This window comes from Talpa occidentalis, unplaced genomic scaffold, assembly GCF_014898055.3.
Source record: "Talpa occidentalis isolate TD23 unplaced genomic scaffold, MPIMG_talOcc4v2.1, whole genome shotgun sequence".
Classification (NCBI taxonomy): Eukaryota; Metazoa; Chordata; class Mammalia; order Eulipotyphla; family Talpidae; genus Talpa; species Talpa occidentalis.
The window spans coordinates 88,633,572-88,647,515 of record NW_026555331.1 but is presented as its reverse complement, the minus strand read 5'-3'; the positions used below and the strand labels follow the sequence as shown (position 1 = coordinate 88,647,515).

Here is a 13,944-nt window from a genome sequence, read left to right as displayed (position 1 = left end):
TATATTAAAAGTCATTGAATTGCATGCTTTAAATGGCTAATATTATGGTATGTGAATTACATTTCAATAGAGATTTTAATAGTTTCCGACTGGGGTGATGAAAAGTTTTGGAGCAAGACAGTGATGATGGTTTCACAAAATGGAACTGTAACTGATACCACTAAATTGTACCACTTAAAATGGTCAAAATGGAAAATTTTATGTCACATATATTTCACCACAATAAAAATTGTTTTTTAAAAACCAGTGTAGAATGGAAAAATTTAACTTTACCCAGCTTTAATTATTAGCGATGCTTTTTCCAACAGACTCACTGTTTAAAGTAAGAAACATCCCCCATCTAAGACTATAAAGGATTGAAATAAAGCAATCAGTATAACAAAAAACTGTAAATGATATCAAAATCAAATGCTATTGAGCATTCTGTTTTCATTTTTATAACTTATAAACTTCATATTTGTGGTTCTTAAAACTGCCCTAGCACTGTTTTTGACAGACGTTGTTTGTTAACTGCTCTGCTATTTCCTGTTGTGAGGAAATTAATTGACTGTTACAATTCAGGTTTTAACAAATAGCATTTCTACTACCCTTTGCTAATTACGTTGTGCCTAGATTTTGCGTAACATTTCACACTACATTTATTCTTCTACTTTGATTTCAGAGCAACTTATTTGTAAGAATGTGAGTTTGTACACATTTCATTTTGATTCACCAGACCGAATCTGATTGTTGTGCTTCTAAACCAATTCTAGAAAGACACTTTAATAGAAATGCATACTGATTTGAATAAACTAAAAATGAGACAATATTTAAATATATAGCACCTCTTTCAGGTTTCAATAGGAATATAAACACCCATATACATATACAGGCCTAACAAAAACAACTTAGTGTGTATACTGTAAATCTGTGTGCTTTACAATAAATATTTCTCTACAAGTCTCTTCTAATACATTGGGAATTATTACTTTGGCATGATTGTATTTGAATGTATAGTATGTTGATGGTTTACTTTAAAGCAACTCTATTATGACAGAAAGAGGAGTAAATATTTCACCATGGTGCCACCGATTACAAAATAAAGCATCAATATCTGAAGCTGGAAAAATGGAAATACATCGCAAAACAGTAATGCTGTCATCGATCAAGCATAGTTTAGACAAATATAGAATTTCAAGTCTGTGATCATTCATATTTATGTCCTTTTTAAACTGACAATCTTGAAAATCTCTTTACTGAAAACTTCGGGTTCTACATGTTAGGCTCACTAATTAACAGAATTAATTCCTCTTAAGAAAATGTAACTTAGAGGGCCTCCCTGGTGGCGCAGTGGTTAAAGACAGAGCTATCAAGTTAATGCCAGCCACTGCAGCATGAGTTCGATCCCTGGCCGGCCAGGGAGCGAACCCACATGGAGCAGCAGACCTCCCCTGCCTTGCCTGATGCTCCCCTCAGCAGTATATTTCAGTAGATCTGCCTGTTCTACTCCCCACTCTCTCTAGTGAATCCTCTCACCTCCTACACCTCTGGTGTATGTGTACACTCCAGATCTTGTATGCATAAATAAATAAATCTTTTTTTTTTTTTTGTGGCACCCTTGCCGGCGGCAGGGGAACAAACCGGCGCTGCAGAGGCTGCAGGCAGCCTCGCAGCCCAGCACTTAACTGCTGTGCCACAGGGGAGGCCCTAAATAAATAAATCTTAAAAAAAATTGTAACTTAGAAAAGGCACCTTGGACACGAGAGGAACAAAGACTGAAATAAGTTATGGCTTAATTAAACATAAACATGTAAACAATATCATATCTTGTGAAAATACCAGCTTTTATGGTGAAAAGGAAATGTTCATCTTTTTGAATGAGAAAAATTAGTTTTGGTGAGTATCAGATGCCAGGGTCAGGAGACACAAGTAACTACATTTTCTATAAAATTAAAAAGTCAGTGCCTTCCTGGTGCCCTAGGGATTAAGTCTCAGTGCTATCACCATTACTACCTCTGTGACCTGAGTTTGATCCCAGGCAGGCAGCTAACCCATATATGGAGCAGCGGACTTCTGTCTTGCCCGCTGCTCCCCTCAGCAGTGTTATTTCAGTAAATCTACTTTTTCTGCTCCCCACTCTGTCTCTGGTGAATCCTTTCATGCAGTCCCCCCAACCCCCCCCCCACACACAATCCCATACCTCTGGTCTACATCCCAGTTCCACCAAAAAAAAAATAAAAAGTCAAAAGTCAAAACATTTATTAACTGTACATTTTGTAAAAGATTTTTTTGTTAAGCATTTACATAATTGCACTTAATCCTTGCAAAAATTTCATGAAGTTGATATTCATTATGTATAACTCTTTCATAAATGAGAAAACAGAAGATAAGGGATTTAGTATCCTCTGCAAATCTGCAAGAGTAAGAAATTAGAATCCAAGTCCTTCCTCTTTTTGTTAAACCATTCTTCCTTCCGATAGTAAAGATCCTATGCTTTACCAAGATATTTCAGTAGCATCAGCTACTGCAACTATAAAGAGTTCATGAAAGACCAGATATTTTCCTGAAGTCTGACTGGGGGAGCAGTACTGCCCAGCTAGGAAAGGGAAATAAAACTCATATAACTGGCAGTGCCCAATTTCCCAAGATTTGGTACACCAAAACAAATAAGCAATCAAAGCTAGACGAAATTGAACCTTAACACTTCTATTTCTTAAAGTTCTATTAATCCATTCAGCAGAGGCAACTGAACAATAATACATGAGTAACAAAATGTTAGTTTTATAAAGATAATTTCTTATAGGTTGAGTGTTTCCCACTCTGTATGCAGATGGTACATGTATTAAACAACTTTAATAGTTATACGTTAAAAATTCTCTAAGAGTTCATCCAAGGTTATCACACCAGTTACTTTCATTTTTACTGTATTGTTTGAGTTTAGATAACAATACATAAAGCATTTTCTAGGAAAAAATACATGTATTTATAATTATAAAAGTAATAATTATAAAAGTAACAAACAAGCTATACCAGGATGGGTGTAATTCTTACCAAAGCACTTTTTTTCTTAGCTTTCATAATATCCATTCTCCTCAATAATTTCCTCTTGACTCTAGTTGTTCTTTCTTAATCTCTTCTGTGAGTTTCTTCAGCTCTACCCAAGCTATGCATTTTAGAGCTCCCCAAAGTCTGGGCTTTTTCCTTGTCATTCAACATTCCTTCTCTCAGCGATTGAGCCCATTCACAAAGATGTAAACAGCATCTGCAGTCTAATAATCCTCAAATTTGTGCTATAAGCCCAAAGCACTGCTAAAAACCTCCACTAATTCATAAAAGTTACTTTGTCCAAAAACTGAACTCACTTTTTCTCCCAAACCTGCTCCTTCTCCTAGATTGGTATCATCCACCCGGTGGCTCATGACACAAGACACTTGATATTAACTCTAGAAGACTGCTTTGTCCCCATCTCTAATCCATCACTAAAACTCTAAGTGCAAACTGAATGTAGCCACTTCTTTTCAGTTCTGCTGTCACTACCCTAGTCAAACTGAGCACCATCTTTCACCTGAACTACTTATTACTGCTATTTTTTTAGGCCACTTCTTACCTATTCTCCTCTCCAACAATGAGATCTTTAACTATAAACAAAAACAGATACTACTACTCCTCTGTTTAAAAATCCTTCAGTAATTCCCCATTGTACCTTTTTTTTTTTAAGATTTAAGGATTTATCTATTTATTTGTTTATTTATGTATTTATTTATACAAGCACTGGGTACAGTCAGAAGCAAGGGAGGGTGAGAGAATTCACCAGGGCCAGAGTGGGGAGAACAGAACAGGCAGACTGATGAAGTACACTGCTGAGGGTAACAGCGGGCGTGGCTGGAGAGGTCTGCGCGCCATGTGGGAACCTCGCCAGTGACTGGGGATTGAACCGGCACTGCAGAGGCTGTGGGCAGCTTCGCAGCGCAGCACTCAACCACTGTGCCACCAGGGGAGGCCCAGGATTCATTTATTTACACATACAAGAACTGGGGTACAGGCCACAGGTGCAGGGGATGAAGGATTCACCAGAGACAGAGTGGGGAACAGAATAGGCAGACTGATTGAAATACACTGCTGAGGGGAGCAGCGGGCGATACAGGAGAGCACTGCTATGCCATTAGGGGAGCTACTGCGGATAGCTTCACAGTGCTGTACTTAACCCCTTGCGCCACCAGGGAGGCCCCCCATTATACTTTAGAACAAAATTGCAACTACCAAGCTTTGTATGTTTTGACTGTCCATTCCTCTCTATCTTCATCCCATCCTTTTTGCTGCCCTCTCAGTACTTCAGCAGCACCTCCATGCCTTTAGCTCTGCCAGTAAGACAGACACCTTACTGTCCCTGGGCTATTGAATGTTGGTCCCTCTACCTAAAACACTTTCTTCTATTTATTACCTAGCTGATTCTGATCCATCCTTCAAGTTTCAGCTCAAATATCATCTCCTCAAAGAGGTCTCCCTAACTGCCATCCCTTCAAATTAATGTATTTCCCACATGTAACTTGTCTTATAGCATCTTTCTCTTTCTTTCACACCACTCAAGTTACTAGTGAAAATGTATGTAAATAGGTATGTATTAGATATGTGTGTGCGTGTATATATATATATATATATATATATATATATATATAATGTGCATATGTGTGTAGTAAATGCCTGGTTTCCCCAAGCATTTAAATGCATTATAAGATTCATAAAGACAGGAACCACATCAGTCTCGGTCACCCCTGCATACCAACATTTTGCACAGCCTCGGGCACATTAATAGGGGTGCTTTATAAATATCTGCTGAATTAATTACTGAAAAGTCACCCCTCTCTGCCAATACCCTATTCCCAGGTCCTGAAAGCAACCTTTACCTCAGCTTACCTATCTTTCCATATGTGAAAATAAGTTATACTTCCCCCAAATAAACTTCTGCCTGTTTTTTTTTTTTTTTCCAGAAATCCAAACAACAAGATTTCATTCTCAATGCTCTCTTTTATTTCTTTTGTGCTTTCCCGATCTCACATGGGAACTATCTTGTCTGGGAGTCAATGGTTCAAACTTCTCCAAGCCCCATCTAATTCCAAAAACACTTATGTCACAGCAACTCTATTGTCAAGACAAAGGCAGTGCCATTTTTGAGTTTCAGCACCAGATAAGGATAAAGGCTGGGAGTTTTTGCCTGCAGAAAACAGGAAAACAGGAGAAACAGAGAACTATCTTCAGTGATTATCGGTAGGTAGCCAATCACAGTCCTAAAAGTAGTTTAGAAAAAGGGCAAATTATAGGTAAACTTACAGCAAGAAAATTTTACTAATCCACAGCATTTGGTTGTAGAGCATATTTGGTTCCTAGAACTAGTAAAGTGCATTTATATTTATTATTTAATGGAAAATTTTCTATATCCCTAATTATTTTGCAATACTATAACAGTGATTCAACCTAGTATCAATGAACCTTGAACAACAGCCCATTAAATATAGCCAGGTCCTGGCTGAATCAGTGGTTAGTGGCAAATACTTCCCTGAGCAGTCAAGTCAAATAGAGATGATTTTAATTTTATAACTTGATAAATGCTGCAACAATTTATTTTTTGGCATTGAGGGCACAGGGAGGACAAGTTTCTGTTTTGTTTGTTTCACTTTCAAGTTCAGTGATTCAGATTTCAGGCTGGAAAATTTTCACAAAGTATACTCAATTCCTCCAGTTGCTACACTATGCCTAGAACTTGGTCAGTTTAAGAAACTGAATTAGTTCTTTCAATAACTACTGTGCTTAATATTCCATAGACCCTTTTGTTAATCCAAAATAATTATAATCCTGTATGTACGAAAATGCTTGTTTTTCTATGAGCTTGGCTATAGAATGCATTTTCTCAATTGGTAACATGAAAAACTGGATTTTGCTATTGCCTTTTTGTTTGTTCCTGCTTTTTCTTTTCCTCATTAAATTTGTTTTAATGGCTCTCAGAATTCTGTAATAGGTTTTTGGTCAAGTTGTTTACATTAAAAAGTATTGATTTTAAAAACTGGTCACTTATAGTTAACACATGCACACACACACACACACACACTCACACTCTCTCTCTCACACACACACACACACACACATGCACAAAATGGTCCATGAAATATTCTCCTTTCCTTTTGAAGGTTTTATAATGCATAGTTACCATTAATCAGTCTTTGACTAGTAGATATATTTGGCCAACTGAGACAAACAGTTCTGAGATCATTTTCCCACCAATAATTAAGACTGGGGTAGCAGGTACTCGAAATAATATTAGTGAGCCATCTGACTTTCTGGGAAGACTTGGTGACCTTGCCTTCTTGTCTACCACTTTGATGACACCCAGCAAGTGTCTGCCTCACATCACATACAGCCAATGGCCCTAAGGAGGATAATCAGAGAAATCCTCAACACTTGTGGGCTTTCCAGGAACCCTATCAACTATGGCAGCATCAACGTATTTCAAAAATTTGGGGCCACCTCCCAGCTTTTTCCCAGAATGATGATCAATCTCCTTCAGCTCAGCAAAATTGCAAGCAACGTGAGCTTTGTGGCAATCCAGCAGAGATGCATCTCCAGCACTGATTTGGCCAAGACAGTTCAGAATAACCTGAGCTGTAAGCCAGTTGATTCCATTGGTAGGAAATTTTGTTGCCACCAGCCACACTGCCACGACAAACGTGACAAACATCTCTGATAGACATGTTTGTGACACCGAAGCTCACAATATCCTCAGGAAGAACTTCACTCAATGCTTCATGGTACATTTCAACAGACTGTTGCTTTGTTTGAAGGGGACTAATAGTAAGCAGTTTGATTAATATTAGATTTTCTATTATAAAACAATGTCTATTGTTTATTGAAGACCTAGTGTATGCAAATGCTGGGATAAGCCTTGACATGTAGGATTCCATTTAATCTTTACAACAACCAGTACAATTAAGCACTATTATAATTCCATTTTACAAATGGGGAAACTGACAAAGAAAGCTAGTAAGTGACGTCCCTGAAGACCAACGCTAATTTATGTTAAGAGAGCCAGATTCTAACTTTGGTCAAATGAGCTCCAGAGGCCAATTCCCTGACCCCTAGTATGGACTGATTCTCACTGGATTTTGCCACTGTAATTCACCACAGAAAACCAGCAGGAAATGACTTGATCCAATGAGCCCAGAGGATTATCTGCTAGACCTCTGGCAGGCACGAAGCACCATACAGTAAGGAAAGTCTAGATTAAACCCCAAGCTGAGTTCTGTAAGTCAAATCTACAGATGCTCATTGGAAGCAAGCAAGAGAGATGAGATGCAAAGCCAAGGAAACAGACTTCATTTCAAGAAAAAGAAAGTCTACAGGATTAGTTATAAAGAGTAAACGTGCCAAACTTATATTCTGGGGTTTCTCCATTTTAGTTGAAAATTTGGCTACTATAAAATCATGCTGCCTTTCTACACTCCACTCTTTCTTAAGATACTTTATATAAAAAGACAATAAGGAGACTAACGTAATAAAAATGTATATATCTATAAAGTAAACTACCATTTTCTGAGATGAAAAGATAAGGGCAATTAAAACTTTCTGAATCTCAATGTATACATTACAGTAAGAGTATAATCACTGGTATGTTACAAAAAAATAAGGTGAAATGAGCAAACTGAGCACTTCCTACTGATTTTTTCACCTATACTGTAGTGGTAGTTCATTTTCTACAGGTTTTTGATGCCAGAGCATGAGAAAACTCTGCTGTCAAGAATAAATATGGGGTAAAGCAACAACAAAACTTGAAGAACTGGTGATGGGCTTGGGCACAAGCCTCAGCTTTCTGATGGAGATAAGAATCATCCATCCTGTGCCAGTGCTGGGCCATGGGTTTCACATAAAGTTACGGATCTAAACATCACCGTCGCCCTATTGAGACCATGTCATCATCCTTCTTTCACAGCTGAGGAAACTGAAGCCCAGAGAGGTTAATTAACTCACTGAGGTCCCAGCTGGCAAGCTGACATTCATGTCCAGATGTCTGACTCGCTACACAATGGGGGTTCCCTCTAAATGAACATATAAAAATTATATAGTTTTTGTAAGCTTAACCCCTTTCTCTCCCAAAATCAGGTTTAGAGAACCTGGTGGACAGGAGTGAGAAGGTACCCAAAGAAAGGAAAGCCCTCATGGTGAGGCCGGTACCAAGGCCTGAGAAGCAGAGGGGTCCATGAGAAACCCAAAGCACGGTGAGCCCTGACCACCCTGTGGTTTTCAGTCTGTTTCCCACCATGGAGAAATGGAGAGTGGTTGGTTCTGCAGGGGGCTGATGCTGGACGGCAGGCCCCAGCCATCCTAGATGCACTAGGAGAGGGTAACACTGCCTTCCGAACTGTGGAAAGCTCAGAGGAGAGAGACAAGTCCCACATCACTTCCGCTGCTTCCTATTTTGCCCTGTCACTCTATATGAGGACATGAAGAAATTTAGAATTCAAACAGAGAGAAATGTTTCTTAAAGAAAACAAGATATTTTTGAGGAAACGTTTATAGGAACTCCACTAGAAGAAGAAACACATGTTCTATGAAATGAAAACAAGTAAATAAGGGCTATCATGCATATCAGGAGGCCGACATCCCTGAGAAAATTTGAACACCTTGGAATAAAATGAAGAAAGACAAGTAGGTCTTTGAAAGTATTCAGTGAAAAGATGTGCTCTAAATAACAGAACTCCTCCATCTAAACAGGCAGAAACTCAGCAAGAGGCACTTAAAACCACCTTCATCAAACTGGAAGGAAAGAAAACGGAGCTGTGACCTGAAGGTCTATGATTTGGCACAAGAACTAGAAGAGGAAGAGGAAATGTATCAAACTTAAAGCAGAGTTATAAAAAGCCGAAGGGCTTGGTCTCAAGAAGAGGATCTGACCAGCAGACATCTCCAAAGACCAAGCTTTTCAAGTCATAATAGGTAACATTCATACTGGAATCGAGGAGATAAATGACAATTATATCTGTGACTTTTATCTGTGCATCCTGAATTACTGAGCATTGAAAACACCAACCACAATCAGGAAAATCCAATAGAATGCGTTGCAGTCACTGGGAAGGACAGCACAAATATGCATTTTATTACAACATTCAAAAGACAACCCACTTTCTCACCAAATGGAAAAGTTCTTTGTAATAAATACCACAATTTTTCCTTCACCAGGAGATATAAAGATTTGTATCAGAGAAACAATTCTACAATCGTGGGCAATTAGAGATCCATTTACGAAGAATGTCACAAACTTTCAAGAATACAATTGCTATTGCCAAAATTCTCTGGGAGAAGATTTGTGGGTGGTCCCAAGTCCCCCTAAATTGAGGGAGACAGTCTTTGGGGAAACAAAGCAAAACTTGAATCAATAAAACCAAAACTGCCTTTATAAGAGTGAACTCTAAAGACACTCATATCTGGAGATGAGGATCTTCCAGAGAGGTTCTCCAAGAAATGTGTATTTGAAAAAACTAAAATTGGACTCTGTTAAAAGTTTGCAGAAGTCTTTTTTCTGAACATATTGTATCTTAAAATTTTTCCTTTAATTTATACCATCTTTCTTTCACATATGGCACCATAATGGGTTATTTCTAGCTTGAATATCTCTGTACCTTAAAGAGCAGCATGAGCTCAGTCACCCAATGACATTTTTTTCTCTCTGAATGACCTTGCAATAATATTCTTTTAAGGCATAATCACTCTTCATGGACACATCATTGTCCATTAAGCCAATTTATTTGCTGTGTTCCTGGAAACATTTTTTTACACCAATGGTTTTATGAAGCCCAAGTGTTCTATGATGGAAACTACTAAAATAACACCATCCTGTTCAAAATAAATTCATTAAGCACACTTACAGGAGTAAAAATAAAACATTTTATGATCTTATACTTACTATATAATACAATTCAAATGAGATGAAAATGCTTTTTGGTATCAGAGTGTTAGGTCTTAGACATTTTCCAAGCATTGTGGAAGACTGCAAAGAGTTTCAGTTATACATTTGGGATTCAAAACATTTCTGTTTGAATGAAAAAAATATAGTTAGCATCTATTATTTTGTTTCAAAGACCAAAAGCTGTATCATAAAGTAGTAATGCAAATTAATGGAAATAATGCAGCTATTTCATTTTAGGAAGATAATGGAAAATGAAAGATTATAAAAGCTTTTTATAGGCATTTGGTTACAGCATGGTGTGAAGGGTGTGATTTTAACCATATTCCTCATAATCTTGAGAATTTATGATCAAACTTCAAATGTGTTGTAATGTATATATACTTTTCCATGTAATGGAAAATAACAAATCTTTTGAATTTACTTAGGTGAAAGCTGGATAAGGAGAGAGATTTAACTCAGGGAAGTAAACACACCAAAGCTTAATTAAATCAAGAAGATAATTTCAAAAGCATAAATGTCCTATAATCATGAACTTTTTAAGAGTTCAAATATAAAGGCTTTAGTAAAAATTTAAAAAAATCTTAATAACTGTTAGCTACAAACACAAGGTACAAGAACTGGAGAAATGCTGAGGCAGAGAGAAGATTCACATCTACACTAGAGTATATCTAACAGATTCATTTGTCCTAGTATTCCTGAAATTATACTATAGTGGGCTTTGCTCAGAAACTCCATGAGCTCACTATCTTGCCCAGGGACAACAACTCAAAAGGAATGTTCTAATTTAAACCTATAGTCCTAGAGTAACTTTTAAAATAACTTGGATAGTCATAACATGGATCAGAGATTTTTTTAAAAGGTGGCGATGAATAATCTACACTACAGAATTCAAGCATATGTTACTTTTAACTATAACAAAAAAAGGAAAACAGTGATTACATTCCTTTGAAAATGTAAGGAAATTAAAGGTTCAGAATTCCTTAAAAGAATATAAACTATGCTCATATTTTCTTCTCTAAAGACCTATTCATATTACGTATAATATAACTATGTAATTTTTTTTCATAATTGGAAAACCTGCAGTGATGTACATTATCTAGAATCAAGAGAGTTCCAGGCTACTAATACAAATGGAGAATATTAAATATATAAAAGACATGCACAAATAGCATGTTATCATAAACATTTAAAGAAAGGTTCCATGTCAGAGTTGAAAATATGTAAGATATTTTCTCAGAATATCTAACTTCAATTGACATGACTGGCGAGTAGTAAAAACTGCCCTGGGATTAATTCTGCACAAACTCTGGCAAGAGGCCAGTCTGGGTAGGCATGATTACCACATATTGCTAATGTTTTCTGTGAACCATCCATTTCACATGATCTTACTAGTTTCAAAAGAGAGTAATGTCTATTCTATCAAGGGGGCCAGAATTCTAATTTAGGAATATGATATTTATATTGGTTTGCTTTGTTTTCTAGGATAACAACTGTCACGGCTGGGTGACAAATATTCCCACTAAACCAATAAATAAAACTGACAAAGGAAACGCCTCTGTGAAGCACCCAGAATGTCAGCTTCAGTGCATACTCCTAACCTACTGCCACCTTCAGAGCTAAACACCAAGACCACTCAGGTCTGTCGGACGTTTTAACTTGGCATTCAGCTGCCTTCCCAGAGATTCTGGAGTTTCCTGCCAGATAAAGGCCAAAAATACCAACTGGGTATGGTGTACTACTTGCTGCTGTTTTAAAAAACAATGCCAGATTGCAACATTCTTTGTCTACAAAAATGCCTGACATTTCTGGCTTAAGACCTTTTGGGTCTAATAAATAACTCCATTTCTGATGACAGAGGTTTCTTTCACTGATGGATTTATTAAATAAATAAGTAATTCATCAGTTTACAGAATGTGTTATTTCACACAATTTAATATGAAAGAACTAGCAGGTGGTACTATTAAGAACCATCAGTAGTAGGAATTGTTTCCTAGATGACCAACTTAATCTACGTTGGGAACACTGCCACCCTTTATAAAGTTTTTCCATAGAAAACATTCAAAGTTTTAGTGCCCATCTACTCAGAGTGTTTATGAAATCCTTCTGCAACTTTAAACTTGACCTATCACACTGAACTATATTTTATGGGGCTATGTTAAAACTGGTATGTATTCATCCAGACCACATTCTTGAAAGGAGCTCGCAGCCAGGGTCGTGAGTGCAGTTTATGAAATCACTCAGCTGCAGCTGGGGAATGTTTTCAATGAGGTGGAAAATCAGACTGAATGTTGCATCACCAAAAAATGGTGGCTATGTTGAAGTCTATAAATTTAAACTGCAAAGTTAAAGTCTTATTCAAGCTGATTTAAGTCATTTTTAATTTTTTTTCTGTCACAAATATAAGATGAAGGTTCAGAGTTAGCATGAAAATGTTTAAAATACCCAAAATGGCTATGATGTTATATATTTCTATTGGAAATTTTATTATTTTTTTCCATGTTAGACGACTAATAGCAACTCATTAGAAATGTTTTACAGTGACAAACCAAAACGACCCACAAGAACAAACGACGCAGCAAGCGGGACTGTGAGTGGAAAGGAACTATTGCAGCCACCACACCCCGTGAACGGGAGCTGAGGCGAACCCTGCAGGATCCGCCGCGGCGGTGAGCGAACCGCTCCGGGCGCCATTAGAGAAGAACAAAGACCCCGGGAGACGCGCACACAGCCCGGGCTGCCGGTAAGCTGGCGCGGAAACGCGGCGCGCTCGGGGAGCTTAAAAAGCAAGTGCAGACCTGGATCGCGGCTGCCCAGGTCCCCGCGCCTGCGACCTAGGCTTGCGGGGAGACGACCTAGGCTTGCGGGGAGACACGCGGAGGTCCTCACTGAGGTGAAGGTCCCTCCCTGAGTGAGCAGGAACCAGGCGCCCAGGCACGGGAGCAGTGCAAAAGGCGCCATTCCCGCGCCACTGAACTGGGCTACAGCCCGCGTCCTGGAACTGAGGGCTTTGAACTGAGACCCGGGGCACGAAAATTCGGGGCGTGGGTTCTCCACGACGGTGGGGCACAAGGCAGACACAGCACCCCAAAGCTGTTGAGGTGTACCCTACCATTCCCGCTCTGTTCTCTGTCCCACGGGGTGGGGGGAGGCGAAAAACAGCCCCCCAAGGACAATAGGAGAGATCTCTGGCGCCACCTAGCGACCAGCAAAAAAAAAAGTCACTAACACCCTATAAAACAGGACATTTCTTAAGACTGCTTGAAAAGGGCAGAAGGAGGACCCAGTGGCCAGCCGGGAAGTTATTCCACGCCAGGCCCCTTCCAACCAGCAGTCTGAGCCCACAGAGGGAGCAGGCACCCACGTCCGGGGCAGACCGGGTGCGCAGAAGAGTGTGCCTGAAACCGGAGGCGCAGGGACTGCATCCCGCTTCGCCATTTGAGAACAGGGACATTTCTTAAGTAAAAACTGCCTAAAACCAGCAGAAAGCTCCCCAGAAGACAGAGATGGCTCCTGGAAGAGCCAGAGGGAGCGGAGAAGTTCACCCAAGATGTCAGTCAGTCCGAGCAACACAGTGTCCCAACGCATACGACATAATTAGAAAACAGACAGTAGGGATAGAAGAACCACACGCAACCTAAAAACTCCTCAGGAAAGAAGCACACCACAAAAAGAAAACCACTCCCCAGATTGCAACGACAGCAACTTGGAAGAACTTCTGAGCCTTCCAGAAAGAGAATTTAAAATTGCCATGATTAAAAAAGTGATAGATCAGAAGAAGGAAATTGAGTCCCTAAAGAGGGAAGTAAGAGAAATGCAGGAGATCAAAGAATTAATGGAGGAACTAAAGAACTCTGGGAAAAGCAATGAAAGCAGAATAGATGAAATGGAAGAACGAATAAGTAATCTTGAAGACACAGAAATAAAAAGAACCAAAACAGAAAAGGAAAGAGAAGTACGAGAGGAAAAAAGAATGAAGAAAACTTCGGGAACTATCTGACTCCATGAGGAAAGGA

The 13,944-nt window shown here is 38.8% G+C and overlaps 1 protein-coding gene across 7 annotated transcripts in view; it reads right to left on the bottom strand.

Annotated features, from left to right (window-relative positions):
- Window positions 1-13,944, bottom strand: part of UMAD1 (UBAP1-MVB12-associated (UMA) domain containing 1) — a 317,588-nt gene that overhangs the window by 222,136 nt on the left and 81,508 nt on the right. The gene's annotated exons all lie outside the window — the stretch shown is intronic.